The 19,931-nt window shown below is 43.5% G+C and overlaps 1 protein-coding gene across 2 annotated transcripts in view; it reads right to left on the reverse strand.

The window, feature by feature from the left end:
- Window positions 1–19,931, reverse strand: part of larp1 (La ribonucleoprotein 1, translational regulator) — a 108,206-nt gene that overhangs the window by 72,454 nt on the left and 15,821 nt on the right. The window contains exon 1 of one of the 2 annotated variants that reach the window (XM_078230672.1): window positions 10,739–10,885. The exons of the other annotated variant lie outside the window; for it this stretch is intronic. The gene's annotated coding sequence lies outside the window, so the exon portion shown is untranslated. Of the gene's footprint in view, window positions 1–10,738; window positions 10,886–19,931 lie in introns of those variants that run through there. 2 annotated transcript variants of the gene reach the window in all.

The following is a 19,931-nucleotide window of genomic DNA, read 5'->3' on the forward strand; positions in this document are numbered from 1 at the left end:
GACCAACTACAAAGCTCCGCAATGGATCAGTGTAAGTGTGTTAATGAGCCACACCAATTGCACAGGTTCCAGGTAAAACGCACGCGATGCTGTTAACTAATTTCAGCCAGGGCATCAAGCTGACATCCTACAATTAGCCTCGGTGCCTCTGGGCAAGGGAAGAGAGTGAGAAAACCAGCCGATCACAATCCAGCAACCCATACTAAAGTGGCCACTCATGGATGAGATTGGAGTCGTACTTGGGAGTGGTGTGCCACCAGGGTTGCGCTGTGTCTGGTTCGTTTTTGATCATCCTGCTTGCTGTATGATACAATGATAATGGAGTTGTTGACTACAGTAAGAAGTTTAACAACACCAGGTTAAAGTCCAACAGGTTTATTTGGTAGCAAAAGCCACACAAGCTTTCGGAGCTCTAAGCCCCTTCTTCAGGTGAGTGGGAATTCTGTTCACAAACAGAGCATATAAAGACACAAACTCAATTTACATGAATAATGGTTGGAATGCGAATACTTACAACTAATCAAGTCTTTTAGAAACAAAACAATGTGAGTGGAGAGAGCATCAAGACAGGCTAAAAAGATGTGTATTGTCTCCAGACAAGACAGCCAGTGAAACTCTGCAGGTCTAGGCAACTGTGGGGGTTACAAATAGTGTGACATGAACCCAATATCCCGGTTGAGGCCGTCCTCGTGTGTTGTTGACTAGTCATAGCAATCAACCCATATCAATTAGGCTACAACAGAGCCAGGCATCAGGTGAGGAACACCTCCAGTGGTGCAGACTCAGAAGTCAGATGTCACATTTTTATCCCAAACTAGATATACTCACCACATCTCAAATTACTTACATACTCTGGACCAAATTATTGCATTCTGATCTGCATTTGAATGAATCAATATTTTCTGCTTTCAATCCCCTGGAAACCTGTTCTATAAATGCCTCAACAATGTACGCCCTAAATGTATTTAGGGCTTCACTAGTACCTCAGCATTTTTCTGACAGCTCTGCTGCCCTGTATTAAGACTTAAGTGTATAACCCATTGTTTTCATATCTAATTTTGATTGGCCTGCATTAAGTTATTTAAAAGCTTAAAGGTAAGAAATACATTTTTAAAAAGAGCCGAAAATGTCATCACTGAGGGAGGAGAGATGAGTGAATACAGGCTTGGAGTCTCCACAATAGCTGGAAGGATCATAGGTGTATATGCACCCATCCTATAAAAAGAGCATCGTCTTGTTGACATTGCTACAACTTGGGAAGGAATGAGGAAGAATGTGACGGCTAGAAATATCCCTCAAAATTGCTATTAGATTTGTCGGATAGATTGCAAAATGTGCTTGTGTCTTTTGAAATGAGACACAGGGCAGCAAGGTATCCCTAAAAATAAAGCATCGTTTTAGCAATTAGTAGCTCGAGGAGATGGTTTGAATAAACAGTCCCTATGAAATATCGAACATTAAAAAATAGCAGAACTACAGATCAGCCACTCCTTTGAGGCTGTAATTTGTGCATTAGAAAGTGCAGAAACCTCCAATGTATACTTATATACCAATGGAATGGAAAACAACCAAAAATACTTCAAATATACTCAACAACAAAAGTGCACATTGGCTGCTCAAAACACATCTAATTTTACACCACACCTGAGCACCAGGTAGAGTAATTACAGTGGAAGATGTCAGAAACGACATCCAAACACACGTTAAATACAGGGGAAGAACATCTGGTCTTGTCCTGGACAGCATGCATCTTCTTCCACACATATCACCTCCTACCAGTACCCTCCTATCCCTGCGCAACTCAACACATTTCCAATCCCAGGAGATTGCTTGGACAAGTGAATAAAAGGAATCTTTATTCATTTAGGAAAATTCTGCTCCAGCTCCCAGAAGACAATAGTGCCCAGAGGACACAACACCCCAATGACCCACCTACCTGCTCTGTGTAGAAATGATGTGGAGATGCCGGCGTTGGACTGGGGTAAGCACAGTAAGAAGTCTCACAACACCAGGTTAAAGTCCAACAGGTTTATTTGGTAGCAAATACCATAAGCTTTCGGAGCTTGCTGCTCCTTCGTCAGATGGAGACCACTCCATCTGACGAAGGAGCAGCAAGCTCCGAAAGCTTATGGTATTTGCTACCAAATAAACCTGTTGGGACTTTAACCTGGTGTTGTGAGACTTCTTACTGTGTAGAAATGTCAGCCACTGGTCCAGTTCTCCTTTAAATGCTCGCAACACATGAAGTTTTAACTCTGGCAACTCAACCATTGTCACACCAGCCATTCCCACCCTTTAGAAAGGTCCTTTCTTTGAACTGTGCAACATTAAAATGCTGCTCCTTTAGGAGTACTTGGTGATACACCCAACAGTCAATCTAGTGGCTATACAACTGCAGAGGTACCACCTGCTTTAAACCTACTGGAGTTCTGTTGGGTAACAGTTAGAACAAAGAAACAATGTCCAATTTTTAACTGTTACAAGAATTATAGTTTTGATTAATTGTCAACTTCCCGCTCAACTCTTCTCCCTGAATGGTCATCATCTGAAGAGAAAAGCTGCCGGACCTGCCGATATTTCCTGCATTTTCTGTTTTACTTCAGTATCAGCAATATTTTGGTAAGTAGTCTCACAACACCAGGTTAAAGTCCAACAGGTTTATTTGGTAGCACGAGCTTTCAGAGCGTTGCCCCTTCATCAGCAGTATTTTGCTTTAACAATTTGGTTCAATAGTCTCCTATGGAGAGTATATCCATCATCCCTACCTGGTCTGTCCTACATGTGACTCCAGACCCACAGCAATGTGGTTGGCTCTTAAACTGCCCTCTGAAATAGCTTAACAAGTAACTCGGTTCAAGGGAATTAGCGATGGGCAACAAATGTTGGTCTTGCCAGTGATGCCCACATCCCATGAAAGAACAATGGAAAAAAACTGCTATACAATTATTTCCCAGAGGCTGACAGCTGTAGATTCCACTTCCACCAGGACCTGGACATGCCAGTGCAATGCACCCAAACCATGCAGATATACTCAGTAAAGGAGACAGAACTAGCAGCACTTCTGATGGTGTCATCTTGCCAACCTGCCGCAAACAGATCACCATGACCACATGTACAGACAGTTTCTGCAAAGGACTTCGAATTGTGATAAGGAGCCAAGAGAATGCTGATTTTAATGGTTCGTGTTTTGAAACAAGAACCGCACCTCAGTCCATCTGCTGAATTGGATCAGATCTCTCCAAATTCTGGTCACAATGTTTACACTCTCAGCCTCCCGACAGAGTTCAGTAACAGCAGCAATTTTAAATTACAAATGACCAAAGTTTCTCATCAACAGACTGATCAACAAGCAGTGGGAACAGATTCCCAGGTTATTCAGCACCTGCCTTATTCCACTTGTCAAGCTACCTGTTAAACCGGTTATTGCACGATTTCAGCCATACACCCTTCGTATGCAGCACAAACTCAGCCAAAGGCCAATCATTTATCTTTAAGAAATGTGCTGCACGATGGAGCATTTTAAAAATTTAAAACGAGTGGAGATTTTTGAACACATTCTTATCTTGCCCAATTTGCAATTTCAAATTTATTTACAAAACTTAAGGCAGTAAGACCATACCACACCAATCCCCTATATGTAACGACTTCCCTGCAGACACATCTCAAAACATATGCACAGGGTCTGCACTGATGCATTAAGAATCTAAGTGGGATACAGGGGAAAAATAGGATCCAGGATACAAATATACATGGTGTTCCGATCAGGCGAAACGATATTGGTTTATCCACAAGCTAATCGACAGAAAGATAAATATTTGGTGACAGGACACATAAACAATGCACATAGGTATAAATTCAATCATGTTCCGCTCAAAGACAGGTCCTTGTCTCATTGTCTGCCAACGCTCCATCCTGCGCTGCTTTTGTCACTGGGCATTGCCTTCTAATCTCTGGGTAAGGGCAAGGCGGCAGATCTCAAACCTGCCTCGGCTGGAATGGGAACTGAAACTGGGTAGATGGTATTATTCTGAACCACATGCTAGCCATCTATCCACCTGAACTAACTATGTAGTGGAAGTAGCATGCTGTAGACCAGGGGTCCCCAGACTGGGGTCCATGAAGGGTCTTCAGAGTGTCCACAGAACTGGTGGCCACCACAAGTGGCAAACGCTGTCGAAAGGAACAGCTGACCAATTTCAAAAATAATTACAGCAATGAAGTAGGCCAATCAGAGCAAGGCCTCTTTAAGCACTGGATCCAGTGATCCGAGACGCTTTTAACTGATTGGCCCATTTGATTTATACCATCTTGCTATTGCTGTGCAGTAAAACCCACAGTCGACAACGAAGATTGATTCTGAGAATGGGGCCAGCGGCAAGAAGAGGTGGTGAGAGTGTGCATGTGTGCATGAGGGAGCGGGGTGGGTAAGTGCGCACATGTGTGCAAGAATGAGGTATGCGTGTGTAAGGGGTGAGTGCCTGCAAGAGAGGGGGGGGGTTGAATGCATGTTGGAGGGGGGAGAGACAAGCAAGTGCATGAGAGAGAGGGAGGGTGGCAAGTATGTATGAGGAGTGAGGTGAATGAGGGAGCAAGTGGTGGTGGTGGGGGATGTATCTGTTCTGAGAATAGCTTTCCAGCATCATTCTTCCCATTAAAAATGACAAAATGCCAAGACTTCAGTTTTTTTTAAATGAGAACTTTTTAATTATTACCACATTATCCACCCTAAGGTGGGCATACTTCCAGGGGTTAATATTAAGGGCCATTGGAGAGTGGGGGAACTGCAGCAACTGTTTATTCCCGTCTGGCACAGAAGTAAAATGGGTACGAGGGCCAATCCATGGCTTACAAAGGAAATTAGAGAGAGTATCCAAGGAAGAAGCGTACAGATTGGCCAAGAAAAATAATAGGTCTGAGGATTGGGAGCAGTTTAGAATTCAGCAAAGAAGGACCAAGGGGATTAAGGAGGGGAAAATACAGTATGAAAGTAAGCTTGCAGGTAATATAAAGGCTGACACTAAGAATTTCTATCGATACGTGAAGAGAAAGAGGTTGGTGAAGACAAATGTAGATGCCCTACAGACAGAAACGGGGGAATGCATAATAGGGGACAAAGAAATGGCTGAGCAACGAATACATACTTTGGCTCTGTCTTCACAAAAGAGGACAAATCAGATGCCAGAAATGTTGGAGAATTCAAGATTTAGTGAGAGGGAAGAACTGAGGGAGATCAATATTAGTAGAGAAATGCTGCTGGAAAAATTGAAGGCAGATAAATCCCCAGGGCCTGATAATCTACATCCCAGAGTACTTAAGGAAATGGCTCTAGAAAGAGTGGATTGGTGGTCATCTTCCAGGATTCTATAGACTCGGGAACAGTCCCACAGATTGGAGGGTAGCGAATGTCACTCCAATATTGAAAAAGGGAGGTAGAGAGAAAACAGGGAATTACTGACCAGTAAGCTTAACATCGGTCATGGAGAAAATTCTCGAATCATTATCAAGGATTTTATAGCGGAGCATTTAGCTCAGACAGAGTCTGCATGGATTTATGACGGGAATATCATGCTGGACAAATCTGTTGGAATTCTTTGAAGATGTAAGTAGTAGAGTTGACAAGGGGGAGCCAGTTGATGTAGTACATTTGGACTTTCAGAAAGCGTTTGACAAAGTCCCGCGTGAGAGGTTATCGTTCAAGATTGAAGCGCATGAGATTGGGGGAAGCGTACTGAGATGGATAGAAAACTGGTTGGCAGAGAGGAACAAGGAATAGGAATTAATGGATGCTTTGCAAATTGGCAGGCATTAGGGATCCCTGTGCTGGGACCCCAACTATTCACAATACATATTAATAATTTGGATGAGGGAACAAAATGTAACATCTCAAAGTTTGCAGATGATACCAAGTTGGGTGGGAGGGTGAACTGTGATGAGGATGCAGAGATCCTTCAGAATGATCTGGACAGGTTGGGTGAGTGGCAAATCAATGGCAGATGCAGTATAATTTGGATAAATGTGAGTTTATTCACTTTGGAAGCAAAAATAAGGCGGCAGATTACTACCCGAATGGCTGTAAATTGAGAGAGGGGAGTGTGCAGCGGGACCTGGGTGTCCTTATGCACCAGTCACTGAAGGTAAGCATGCAGATGCAGCAGGCAGTAAAGGAGGCAAGTGGCATGTTGGCCTTCATTGCAAGAGGTTTCAAGTACAGGAGCAGGGATGTGTTGTTGCAATTATACAGGGCCTTGGTGAGGCCACACCCAGAGTATTGTGTGCAGTTTTGGTCTCCTTTTCTGAGAAAGGATGTTCCTTGCTCTCGAGGGAGTGCAGGTTCACCAGGCCGAATCCGGGGATGGCAGGACTGATGTATGAGGAGAGATTGACTAGGTTAGGATTGTTTTTGCAGGAGTTCAGATGAATGAGGGGGGGAGCTCATAGAGACTTATAAAATTCTAAGAGGACTAGACAGGGTAGATGCAGGGAGGATGTTTCCGATGGTGGGGGAGTCCAGAACCAGGGGTCACAGGATTCGTGGTACACCAATTAGGACGGAAGTGAGGAGACATTTCTTCACCCAAAGAGTGGTGAGCCTGTGGAATTCAATACCACAGGAAGTAATTGATGCCAGAACATTGAATGTATTCAAGAGGTGGCTAGATATAGCATTTGGGGCGAATGGGATCAAAGGTTATGGGGAGAAAGCAAGATTAGGCTATTGAGTTGGACGATCAGCCATGATCATAATGAATGGTGGAGCAGGCTCGATGGGCCAAATGACCTCCTCCTGCTCCTATCTTCTATGTTTCTATCACAATTCAATACCCAATGTTCAGCAGTATGCCATACAGAGCGTACAGAATCACCAGAAGAGCTAACACTATAGTTCAATGTTAAAGGCTGCTTCACAAAACACATCGGTTTGAAATCTCCAGCGCAATATCACCCCTTTAAAAATGGTAAGATTTGTGAATAACTAATGGGTGATAACTGATACCCAATTAATTACAATTGCACTAAGTGAGAGGGTTCCGCTATTAATCCACTAGAACAAAGCCCAAGTGCTTCATATGGTTCAGATGATCCAGATTAATTTACAGCCTTCATCAGCTGAAAGCTGCTATCATGTACATAACCCTAATGGTTCCAAAGTTAAAGTGCTGTGGTCGTGCCACGTGACAAGACCTGAAGGCACAATAGATAAAAGGCTCACAGTATTACAAAGCTCTTTTTGTGAATTAACAGAGAAATTACTGAGTACTTGTACCACCCACAAATCACTTGAGGTTTAATTTGTACTAAAGTATCCCACCCGACAAAATGGCTTCTAAAATTAAAACCTTAAGTAGATGTTCATTTTGTGCAGTTTTGTCACTGAAATCATAATTAACTTCATATAAAGTTCCTTCAACTACTTTAGATTCTTGGCTCTATAATTTAACATGAGAATGAATACTGAGCAAACATACACAGTAGACTCCTCAGCGATTCAAACAATCTTTAAAAGAAAATCACTCAAGAGATTGCAGTCAGCCACTGTCTGAAGTTACAACAAACGCAAGGACAAGATGACTCCAGCATTGTCAAAATCAGTTATGTCCAATTTATGTGCAATCTTCTTGAAACCCTCTCCAAGTCCCAGTTTGTAGCAAGCCATTTTCTGTTGAGAAAACTGTTAATAAAACTGCAAATGTGGAATCCAAAAGCAAAGAAGTTATAGTGAACCTTCATGAAACACTGGTTCTTTCATGGGATGTGGACTTCACTGCAAGACAAGCATTTGTTGCCTAACCTTAATTGCCCTCAAAAAGGAGAGTGGGCCTCGCCTTCCTGAACTGCTGCAATCCATGTGGTGTAGGTACACCCACGGTGATGTTAGGGAGGAGTTCCAGGATTATTATCAAGCAACTGTGAAGGAACAGCAGTAGGTTTCCAAGTCGAGATGGTGTAAGGCTTGATGGGAAACTTATTAGGTGGTGGTGTTCCCATGTGTCTGCTGCCTTTGTCCCTCTAGGTGGTAGAGGTCATGAGTGTGAAAGGTGCTGTGTTGAAGGAGCCTTGGTGAGTTGCTGCAGTGCATCTTGTAGGTGGTACATACTGTGCATCAGGAGTGAATTTTGAATGTGGTGGATAGGGAGCCAACCAAGTGGGCTGCTTTGTCCTGGATGGTGTTAAGCTTAGGGTGTTGTTGGAGCTGCCTTCAAACAGGTAAGTGAGGAGTATTCCAGCACACTATTGACTTGTGCCTTATAGGCAGGCTTTGGGGAGTTGGAGGCGAGTTACTCACCTCAGAATTTCAAGCTTCTGCTCTTGTAGCCACAGTATTGATATGACTCATTCAGCTCAGTCTCTGGTCAACGATAACCCCCAGAATGTTGACTGTGGAGGATGCAGTGATGGTAATGCCATTGAATATCATGGGGAGGTGGTTAGATTCTTTCTTGTGGGAGGCAGCCACTGCCTGGCACTTGAATGGTAGGAATATTACTCAAGTATTGTGGACAGCACACTTTCGTAAAGGTGTGAAGGCATCAGGGGTGCAGAAAAGATTGACCAAATTGTTTCCAGAGAGGAGGAACTACATGGATAGACTTGACTCACTGGTGTGGTTCTCCTTAGAAAAACTACGGTTGAGAGGAGATTTGATAGAGGTGTTCAAAATCATGAGGGTTCTGACAAAGTAGTTAGAAAGTATTCTCATTGGCAGTAGGTAAGATCCAGAAGACACCAATTTCAGGTGAATGGCAAAAAACCAAAGGTGAAATGAGGACAGGGATTGCAGACCTACTGCCAATGAGAACACTTTCTAACTACTTTGTCAGAACCCTCATGATTTTGAACACCTCTATCAAATCTCCTCTCAACCGTAGTTTTTCTAAGGAGAACCACACCAGTGAGTCCAGTCTATCCATGTAGTTCCTCCTCTCTGGAAACAATTTGGTCAATCTTTTCTGCGCCCCTGATGCCTTCACACCTTTACGAAAGTGTGCTGTCCACAATACTTGAGTAATATTCCTACCATTCAAGTGCCAGGCAGCGGCTGCCTCCCACAAGAAAGAATCTAACCACCTCCCCATGATATTCAGTAGCATTACCATCACTGCATCCCCCACAGTCATCATCCTGGGGGTTATCGTTGACCAGAAACTGAGCTGAATGAGTCATATCAAGTGATTAGCATCTGGAATGCACTGCCTGAGTGTGTGGTGGAGATAGATTCAATCGGGGCTTGCAAAATTGGATTGGATATTTATCAGAAGAGAAAGATTCTGCAGAGCTACAGGAAACTGCAGGGGAGTGGGACCACCTGAGCTGCTCTTGCAGAGAGCCAGCATGGACACAATGGGTCAAATGGTTTACTTTTGTGCTGTAACTGTTCTATGATTCTAGAATTAAAATAGGGGAGAAATATCAGCTAGCAATAGGGGTGCCCATCACTACCCTTGTGTCCAGGTCCAATAAACACCATAGTCCTTTTGGTTTCTATGTCAGAGCGAATTGACTCGTGATGATTGCGATTTCCTGGTGTTGCTTCAGCATCTCATGCTTTTTTATTCAATCATGGGACATGAATGTCACTGGCTGGCCAGCATTTATTGCCCATCCCTAATTGCCTTTGTTCAGAGGACAGTTGAGAGGCAACCACATTGCTGTGGCTCTGGAGTCACATGTAGGCCAGACCAGGTAAGGACGGCAGATTTCCTTCCCTAAAGGACTTGCTTTGTTCATCACTGTCAGCATCATAAATAGCAGAAGTCTGTATCAGAAAACTAATGAAACAGCAGCTCGTCTCAGTCAGTGGTGCCCTCGCCCATGAGTTCAATCATCATGGGTGCAAGTCCCACATTCCAGGAGACGAGCTCATAATGAAAGCAGACATTTCAGTGCACAGTGGAACTTCAGACAATAATCTGATCATCCCCAGCGTTACATGCTGGTAAATACAGGAGGAGGAGAATAGAGCAGATCAACGCAAGGCTGAAGTGATGGTGCAAGGAGAGTTTTAGATTCCTGGCACATTGGCCACAGCGCCAGGGACCCAAATTCAATTCCGGCCTCGGGTCACTGTCTGTGTGCAGCTTGCACTTTCTCCCCGTGAATGCGAGGGTTTCCTCCAGGTGCTCCGGTTTCCTCCCACAGTCCAGAGACGTGTAGGTTAGGTTGATTATGTCAAGAGGGTTGGCAGGGTAAATGATTGTTACGGGAGTAGGGCGTGGGTGAGATTGTGGCCGGTACAGACTCGATGGGCCAAATGGCCTCCGCCTGGACTGCAGGGATTCTATGATTCTATGAAATCTAAGGGCATGTTGAACAAAGGTCCAACGAGACAGTAAACTGAGGTTCTGATAACCCGTTTAGGCTGATGTTAAAGATCATACATCTTTTGAAGAGAATGGAGTACCCCTAGTGCCCTGGTACTACCCACACCAAACGCAGAGTACTGGATCATTTGACAAAGTCTGTCACACTTTCTACATTGATGTTTACATAAAAAGTAATTCAATGTGTAAAGTTTTGGTACACTCTGGAGATATAAAAGGCATTATTGTAGATTAAAATTCTCTTTTTTGGTTCTATAATCAAAGTATTAGCAAGCAGAATTATATCATCATCTTCATCAGCACAGTCATTCATTCCTGCAATTAATTCTTCCAGCAAACTTAGCAATATAGAAGATTAAAATTAATAAACCCATTCACACTGTTTCACCTATAAAATAATTTCAAAGGAAAATCCTCACTTTAATCCTGAATCCAAAATTCAGCTGCAGCCAGGTCCTTCAATGTTTGTACCTCAGAATACGAAACACCTTTTATAAGATCATTTTCCATTCTATGAAGATTGAGTATTGCATGGTACTATCCTGTGTTTTCAGCTTCAAGAAACTGAAGCATTGGCCCTATGCTATCGGACCAATCCAATAAGGATGACTCATCAAGTAGTTTGAGCCAACTGTTGAACTGTTTCTGGGAAAGACAGCTGATGCAACCAAGCACAGAAGGTCTAGCTGCAGAATTCCGTCAGACACTGCCTTTTAAAGAACGGGACAAGCCTATTGTTTTAAAAGTCAATGACATGATATGGAATAGCTTCATTTCTTCTGAAGGTGTTGACTCACACAGTGGCACCTAGCCATAAATTTACTTCAGTCAGAACACTCAGCAAGCATTAGTAGAGCAATCGATCAGGAGGTGGTGACAGGAGTCTTATCGCTGAATCTGATTGGGTATCACCTTCTTACACTACTGAATCTGATTGGGTATCACCCTGTTACACTACTGAATCTGATTGGGCATCACCCTCTGACACTACTGAATCGGGGACACACACACAAGTTTAACACATGTAGGATAAGAATTCAGCCTATTCCTGTTAATTCAAACTTCCAACTCAAATTACTTTGTAGTTTGGTCAGGAACAACAGTAAAACATCAACAGACCATAAAGCTCCAGGCACTTCTAAACACTCTACAAGTCGCATCAAAGTACAAACTATTGATCTCTCAGGGTTAAACCCGTCACTCCGCTGCAAGTCCAGTGACATAACAACAAGCATGCTGCGCAAACATGAACTCTGAGCCCATGACATTCGTTCATTTCTTTTAAACTTATGCTCTGCAGCTCGCAGCCTTAGCTGATGCCATTATTGCTGGCTTGACTGGAGATGTCCTGTTATTGCTACTTTAATAGCTGAAAAGGGGTATGTTTATTTTAACTTTGGGTTGTTTTATGATCCTGCATTGTTAGGACGATGATCATGTGTGTTTGGGCAGTTTTTTTTCCCTTTCCTGTGAGTTTAAGATTTCATTTTCTGTTTGGCTGCAGTTAGAGTTGTGTTTTAGAAGGGACAGCAAGCTGGAAAGAAGTGTTTCTCTCTCCCTGTTTTGTTTGGAAATTCTGCTGATTATCTGAAAGCAAGGTTTTGTCTCTCTGAAGGAGAGAATCCGTTGTTGGTGGTTTGACCTATTCTCCCTATTGTTCCGACTTCAAACTGTTCCGAGTGTCAGGAGACCCACAACATTCATCCAAAGGGCTCAAGTCCAGTATCAAGTGAGCATTAATCTTTGCTGTGTTAAACCTGTGAAAAGGGTCTTTTGTCTATGGGATTAATTTGATTGGGATATATTAGATATATTTGTTACGGGTTATACATTATAGAGGTTGTTTTGTTTCTTGTTTGTAATTGATAAAAGTTCTTGCTAATTTTCTTATACATGTTACCTATATTCGTAAATAAACTGTGTGTTGGTAAAAGCTCCCTCGGGGATCATTTGAATCATATCAGAGGAGAAACACATCATGCTTATCTAGCCAAATTCAAGATGCAAAACTTATGATCCAGGCAGGCTCCCTAAAATATTTTGGAATTCCTGACCTAAACCATAACAGCCTTACTCTCTGTATGGCATACATATCCAGCCCACGGCCTCTGGAACCATACCAGTTTGTCGGCACCCGGACTTGCTCTGGGCCCAGGACCAACCAGCGTGAACAGAACCAGAACTTCACACACCATTAATGTTAAGGTAAAGCATCCATGAGCTCCTGACAAAGAATCTGCATTTACATGATAACCTTTGTAGCCTCAGGATATCTCTAAAGTGAATTACTTCTGAATTGGAGCCACAGTTCAGCCAGCAAATATGGCAATTAACTTGCACACATAGAGATCCCTCAAATTCTTCTCTTTGGCAGTCCTTCAAGGCCAAAGGTAACTTGCTTCCACCCCAGGGAGGTGGATTCTGCAGTGGCCGAATAGCCCAATCCTGAAGCCGCAGACTCTGGTTTGGCCGGAGGTGTTTGATGAGGTGAGTGGGTGGGTGGGACGCTCTGGATCCTGCGTTCTCTTTCCACTGTTTACACTTGGCCTCCACGTGTTCCACCCTGTGACACTCAAGGTGACTGACGCCTTTGTGGATATTTCTTCTCCAGTTTGTGCATTCTAAGGCAAGCGATTCCCACATGTCAAAGAGGATGCTGCATTCCTTTAGGGAGGCTTTCAGTGCATCCTTGTAGTATTTCCTCTGCCCTCCTAGTTATCACTTGTCATTGCGGAATTCGAGTAGAGCACTTGTTTCAGGAGCCTTGTGTCAGATGCGGACAATATGGTCCACCCATCATAGCTGGTCGAGCATGATCAGTGTCACGATGCTGAGGATATCAGCCTGGGTGAATACACTCATGTTGGTACGTCTATCCTGCCAGTGGATTTGCAGGATTTTGCAGACACAATGTTGGTGTATCTCTCCAGGTATTTGAGGTGTCTGCTGTGCTTTGTCTATGGTTCTGATGCATACAGGAGGGCAGGGACCAGAGCTGCCCTATAGGCCATAAGTTTGCTGTTGGATTTGAGTCTCGGTCTTCAAACACTGTTGTGCAGGCATCCAAAATCTGTAGTGGCACATTGGAGTCAATGCTGGATTTCATCGTCGATGTCTGCCCAAAGCTAGAGGTGGTTCCTGAGCTATGGGAAGTGATCCACATTTTCCAGGGGATCACCGTGGATCTTGATGATCCGGGAGCAGTTTTGTGTGGCAGGAGTGGACTGGTAGACAACCTTTGTTTTCCAGATGTTTCGTCTGAGGTCCATTCTCTCACATACAGTGGTGAACGCATTGACGATGGTTTGTAGCTCAGCCTCAGTGCACACACGCACACACACACACTCGTCTGCATACTGCAGCTCAATGACAGAAGGGGTGGTCCTGGTTCTGGCCTGGAGGCATTGGAGATTGAACAGTTCCCCACTTGTCCTGCAGGTTAGCTCCACAATAGCAGTGAGTTTCAAGGCAACAGGGGTTGAGTGTTGCTGTGAGGAAAATGGAGAAGAGCATTGGTGCCATGACACAGTCCTGTTTGACCCCAGTTTCACACGTATTTGGTCTGTGGTGGTCCTGTTATTGAGGATCACGGCTTGCATGCCATCATGGAGCAGGCGGAGAATGGTGACAAAATTCTGCAGGCAGCTGAATTTGAGGGGGATGTCCCACAATCCCTCACGGTTGACAAAGTTGAAGTCTTTGCAAGAGGTCGATGCTGCTCCCTGCACTTTTCCTGGATTGGTCATACTAAAGATTATGTCTGTTGTGCCTCTTAATGGGCGAAAGTTGCACTGAGACTCAGGGAGGAGTTTTTCAACCACTGGGATGAAGCAGTCATGGAGGATTTTCATGATGACCTCTCTCCTGGCCATCTCTCAAATTTCCACTGTCAGACCCCTCTCCTTTCTTGAAGATGGTCATAATTAAGGCATCTGTGATCTCCCAGCATGCTCTCTTCCTTCTGGACAAGGGTGAGGATTCTTGTCTAGAGTGCCTCTCCGCAGCATTTTAATACTTCAGCAGGGGATACCATCAGCACCGGAGGCCTTGTTTTTTTTCGGCTGCCAGATGGCCTTTTCAACTTCATGTCGAGCTGGGGTTGTGCTGAGATGGTGGCTGGTAGCGTAGCGGTGTCGAGGGCACTTGCATCAAAGACTACATCTTGGTTGAGGAGGTCCTCAAAGTGCTCTCAGCAGTGGGCACTGACTGTCTCTGTCTTTAATAAGTGCCTCTCCATTTTTGGCTCTCTTGGTGTGGGTCCCTGGGTACTCGGACCAAAGGTGCTTTCAATTGCACAAAGAGGCCAAAGAACACCTGGTTAACCGCGAGTTTCTGAGTGTCCTGCGGTCTTTCCACCCACCATCCATTCAGGTCTGTTGCTGTTGGAGTTGTCCGTAAGGATCCTGACGTTCCAAGCTCCGAAATTCATAAGATGCGTAGGGTGGGGTGGAAGATGCCTGTGCATGGATTCTTTTAACATGGAGTGGTCAATGCACACCAACTACCACACATTTCCAGCAGAGCGAGGGTCTTGGCCCAGTGGCAGGGAAATCTGGGATGACTGGAGACTCGGCACTACTGTAGGACGGGGACTAACAAACACACATCATCCATCTGCCTGTCAGCAATGTCACTTTTGAAGCGTGTTGTCATTTTCCCTCATGCCTTGTAGCCTCGCCCGTGCTTGCACTGCGCTTTTCGCTTCTGTTTGCGCTGCCCTCGTGAAATCGAATTTTCACCTAAATTAAGAGATTGGGGAAATCCATACAAAATTGAGCCCATTTGAGTTTTAGTCCTGATGTAGAGGTTCTGATTCAGAGGCAAAAGTGTGACTCTCAGAGCAATTCTGACACTGTAGCAAAGATGACAGAGACAAAGGATGCCAGACTTACAATTGTGTACTGTCTGCTCAGAAAAAGACAAAAAAAACCACCTCAGCTTCACATTTTTGCTTTCTGACTTACTCAATGTGGCATGGCACAATGGCACACTGGTTAGCACTGCTGCCTCACAGCACCCGGGTTCAATTCTGGTCTCGGGTGACTGTGTAGAGTTTGCATGTTCTCCTCATGACCGTGTGAGTAAACACGTGGGGTTACAGGGATAGAGCCTGGGAGGGATTGTTGTCGGTGCACTGGTCTCCTTCTGCACTGTAGGGATTCTATGTGTGTAATTTATTTCCTTGAGCTTCAAATCAAGGCTGCAAAGGTACTTCAGTGTCTATGATGCATCGTTGGCATCAAATGGGAATACAAGGTCACCAACAAAGGACTCCATTCAAGGCAAACATGCCATAAATGCCAGCACAAATCAAGCAAAACAACCATCACTGGCTTAGGCAAGTGCATGGGATGGAAGATGACTGCATCCCAACTGATATGGGATACGGAGAGGTAACTGGTGCCCAGAGGCCAGCAGAGCACCCAAACCTCCGGTCAACAATGCTGTCAAAAGAGACACGACAGCCTTCAACATCAATCAGGACAAGTGGGAAACTTCAGCTGATGGTCAATGCAAACGGTGACACCAGCTGTGGGCAGGAATCCGCCATCATGACAACATGTGGTTTTGGAAGCTCCAAAACAGATGGCTGTCCTGCAAACAGGATGTCACCAGATATCACTCCACACCACCAAATGGGACAATTTCCTGTGTGGCACACTGTGGCAGACTTGATCTTGCCAGAATCAGCTTGTTCAACCATCAAAAGGACAGCAGATGATCTTATCAGACCTCTGTTCAACTACCAACACAGAATAACCAGAACAGAAAGTACGTTAATTGTTTAAACTAGTAAACCTCTGAAAAACTGATCAGTACACTCTAACCAAATGACAAAATAACTTGGAAGCACGGCCACCCCAGGAGCCCCCAATGCCCTGCACGGCCACTTGGCTCTTCCGAATCTACACTGATCGCATCAGGAACACAGCTCAAATCAAAGGGTAATTAAACATTGTCATTGAATGTGATGTGAGCAACACCCACATTCCATGAATGAATAAAAAAACTCAATCACACTCACCCAGTACTCGATATCCACAAACTCCACCAAAAGAAAGGGAACCTATTTAACTCCGTGATGCACAGGTTAGACTTGCCTCTGCTGCTCTGGACAATTTCAAGGGCAATAAAGGCCATTTTCTGAACTTTTCAGCAGTTCCTAGCTGAAGAGGGGAAAAACTGACCACAGAAAGGACTAACAACTGAAATTTTACAGCAAAAAAAAAGTGAAGCTAGAAAAATATGACTTTTTACAGCAGTAAAAATTGTGAACGGCAATCGAATAACCCTGAGGATTTTCATGAATTACAGCACAACTTTGATTGCTCGAAAGAACTTACTGGTGGCAGATTTTTGTTTGGCTGCCTGTTTTTGTTTTGAATGCTTATTTCTATTGGGAGTTCTCGACCCTGAAAACAGAGCTGTTTTAGTGTAGAGTCCTGCTGGAATCAGCAATCTTTTCCATAAATAGATAAAGACATTTAAATACCTGAAGAGCAGCAACCTTTCAACTTTAGCACTTCATGTGCTTGCTGTCATAAATTCACCCTCTTTAAACCTCTCAATTCAACGGGAAAAGGATTAGTGTTGAAGAATGCTATGAAACCATTAGCTCAGCACATGGCTGCAGTAACAATGGTGAACAAGTTGCTGTCTAGAGAGATTGAGTACAAATGGAGATATTACTCTACAACGCACCATTCTAGTAGGATTATAGAAGAATGTACAAAAATTACACACTGTCAGGTCAATGTCAGAGACTGGAAACGTACCATTATAGTTAACACGCCTCAATTTCTCCCTCAACCAGCTCTTCAATTTACCAACATAATCCAAGCCAACAGCGTCCTGGGGATTCAGTTAACCTCCCCCACTGTCAGCTTCACAAGGGCTTGCCATTGGGAGAGAGATTACAATATCAGCACTACACATGGAGCAAACACCCATGTACAGGAGAAATGATTGGAAACTTTGGTCTCAGCAAACTCCACATACAATACTAGCCAGTTTTCAGTAATTTATGGTATTTATAACATTCTCATTCATCTCGATTACTTGATATCTGCAAGACAATCTGACCAAAATCTGAAACAGTAACAATGGGACACGGAATTTGGAGATTAAGATACAATAACACACTTTTATAATCTCAATGAGAAACTAAGGGAAAACTACAGATGAATTATATTCCAGCATCATTGGGCTCTGGCACTACTCATGAGTGAGTCAGGATTTCAGAGTCAATCCAAAATCTGATCACAAAATCTAGGTTGAAACTTCCAGTGCAGGGCTGCAGGCCTGCTGCATTGCCAACAGCTCTATCTTTCTGTTAAGCCATAAACTAGGGCTCCAAGTGACACTTTAGTTGGAATCTAAAGAAGCCACATTACTTGTATTTTTGACAAACAGAGATCTCCCAGTGTCCTAGCTAAAATCTCCTCTTCTTCTATGAAAGCAGATTATTTGGACAGTCATCTTATCACTGCTTGTGGCACAAAGCTATGTGGAAACCAGCTCCAGCATTCAGCTGCACAAAGGTAAATGTCCATGAAACACTTTGTGAATGTCCCAATGATGTAAAAACAAAAGCAAGTTGGTATCCAGTTGCAAAGTATTGCACGAATGCTGACTCATCAGTCTTTACCATCACATTCACATGTCAGCTGTGGCCCAGTTGGTACCACTCTTCTGAGTCAGAAGGTTCTCGGTTCAAGTCCTACTCTTAAGATTGGACCACGAAAATCAGGCTGACAACCCAGCGCAGTACTGAGGGAATGCTACCATCAGAGGTGGAGTCTTTCAGATAAAATGTTAAACCTCTGTCCTCTCAGGTGGAGATAAAAGATCCCACAGCACAATTTCAAAGGGCAGGGGAGTTATCCTCGGTGTCCTGGCAATACTTAGCATCGATATCATAAATACAGATGATCTAGTCATTCTCACGTTGTATTTTATGGGAACTTTGCTGTGCACAAATCAGTCGCTTCAAAAAATACTGTTGTGGTCATGAAAAGCACTGTAGAAATAAGTCACAAAGAACCTTTACATACTTCAGTGTGTTTAAAGGGCAGAAAAGGCCTGGTCTAAAGTCAACATTCTAATCACTGGCAAAGTTCCCACAGGTGATTGCAATGTTGATTCAGTGACCCTTCCACACCATACATTTACTGGCAAATTAAAAAGCAAACTGGATGGTACGTTTGCTGGAAACAGAGGAGGAATATGGCTTTCTTTTAAAACGGTTCTGAGCTAATGGTTTTTACCCAGTCTGTACATCCTAATGTATGCACCAGTAAATGTTACTTCTAGCATAAACTATGTAAATCCAAATGTCACGTCCCACATCCAGACTTTGACAAACTTCCCCAACAAACATGGATGCCGGAGCCACAGTAAAAAGCAACCATGCACCAGGATTACAACACAAAACTTCGGCAGCAATATACCAGAAACTACCTGAGCCACTACACCTGTAGACACATCATCTGAGTATTCACAGCATAATAAACTGGGTAACCATTGTGAACTCTGCATATCCTTACTTATCACTTTAATATAAATAATGCATTGACTTGCAGTGGGAGAACCACCTAAACCAGTCTGAAGGTAGACAGAGATGGGCAGCGCTGTTTCTCCTCATGGGAAGATCTTTGTGCAAATGATGCCAGCAGAGTTTGGGGCATTGTTCCACTTCAGTCACAAAATTGTGACCTTCAGACACAAAGGCACAGGATAAAATGACAAAATCCTCAGGCCTGGAATACCATGAGTCAAAGCTATCAGTGTACAGAAAGAAGCAAGTCCAGAGTTGAAATGCATACCTGGCATTGTGGTACTCTTTCTCTAATGTCTGATAATCTGTGCAATGGTCTTTCTGGGCATGGAGTCTGTGCCAATTATTATTTGTCAGATGAGAAAGGGGAACTTGCTATTCTGTCCTTTGCAACCACTCTACCATTCACCACAATCATGGCTAAACTGCTACCTCAACTTTACCTTCTCTCACTAATCAGGAAACTCTTCTACACATAATGGGTAGCCAACGTTCAGAACTCTTCTTCACAACTGGTAGTTGGTGCCAGATCAATTGTAATTTTTAAAATCTCAGGATTGAAAGATTGTTTTCCAAAGTAATTAAGTGATATTGAGTTTGCAGATCATCCATGATCTGAGTGAATGGCGGAGTAGGCTACAGGGGCTAAATGGCTGACTCTTGTTTCTGTGTTCCTGCTACCATATCCCATAACTCTTCAATGATCTATCGATCTTGAGCACCAACAGTGAACCAGTCACAGACAAAGTCTCTGCTCCATGAGATGAGCTGAATAAAAAACAACCACTTAGGTGCTTCAAAGTCTGTAATATCTGATCTAGGCTGCACATTCACTTTAGTCTCACCAAAAATCAACATCTGGAGAAAACTTTTCTTTTAATTCATTGAACAGTCCAATTAATTAGTGATAGCTCTGATTTCAAAATATTGGAGATTGAAAGAAAGTTTTAAACTGTGAGCAATGACATTAAGTCTTTCAACACAGTTCATTGGTTCTGAATAACTTTTAGACAATTTAGAAAAGTAATTAAGGCACAATACAAATGCAAACCTTT

This window comes from Mustelus asterias, chromosome 16 (assembly GCF_964213995.1).
Source record: "Mustelus asterias chromosome 16, sMusAst1.hap1.1, whole genome shotgun sequence".
NCBI classification, from domain to species: domain Eukaryota; kingdom Metazoa; phylum Chordata; class Chondrichthyes; order Carcharhiniformes; family Triakidae; genus Mustelus; species Mustelus asterias.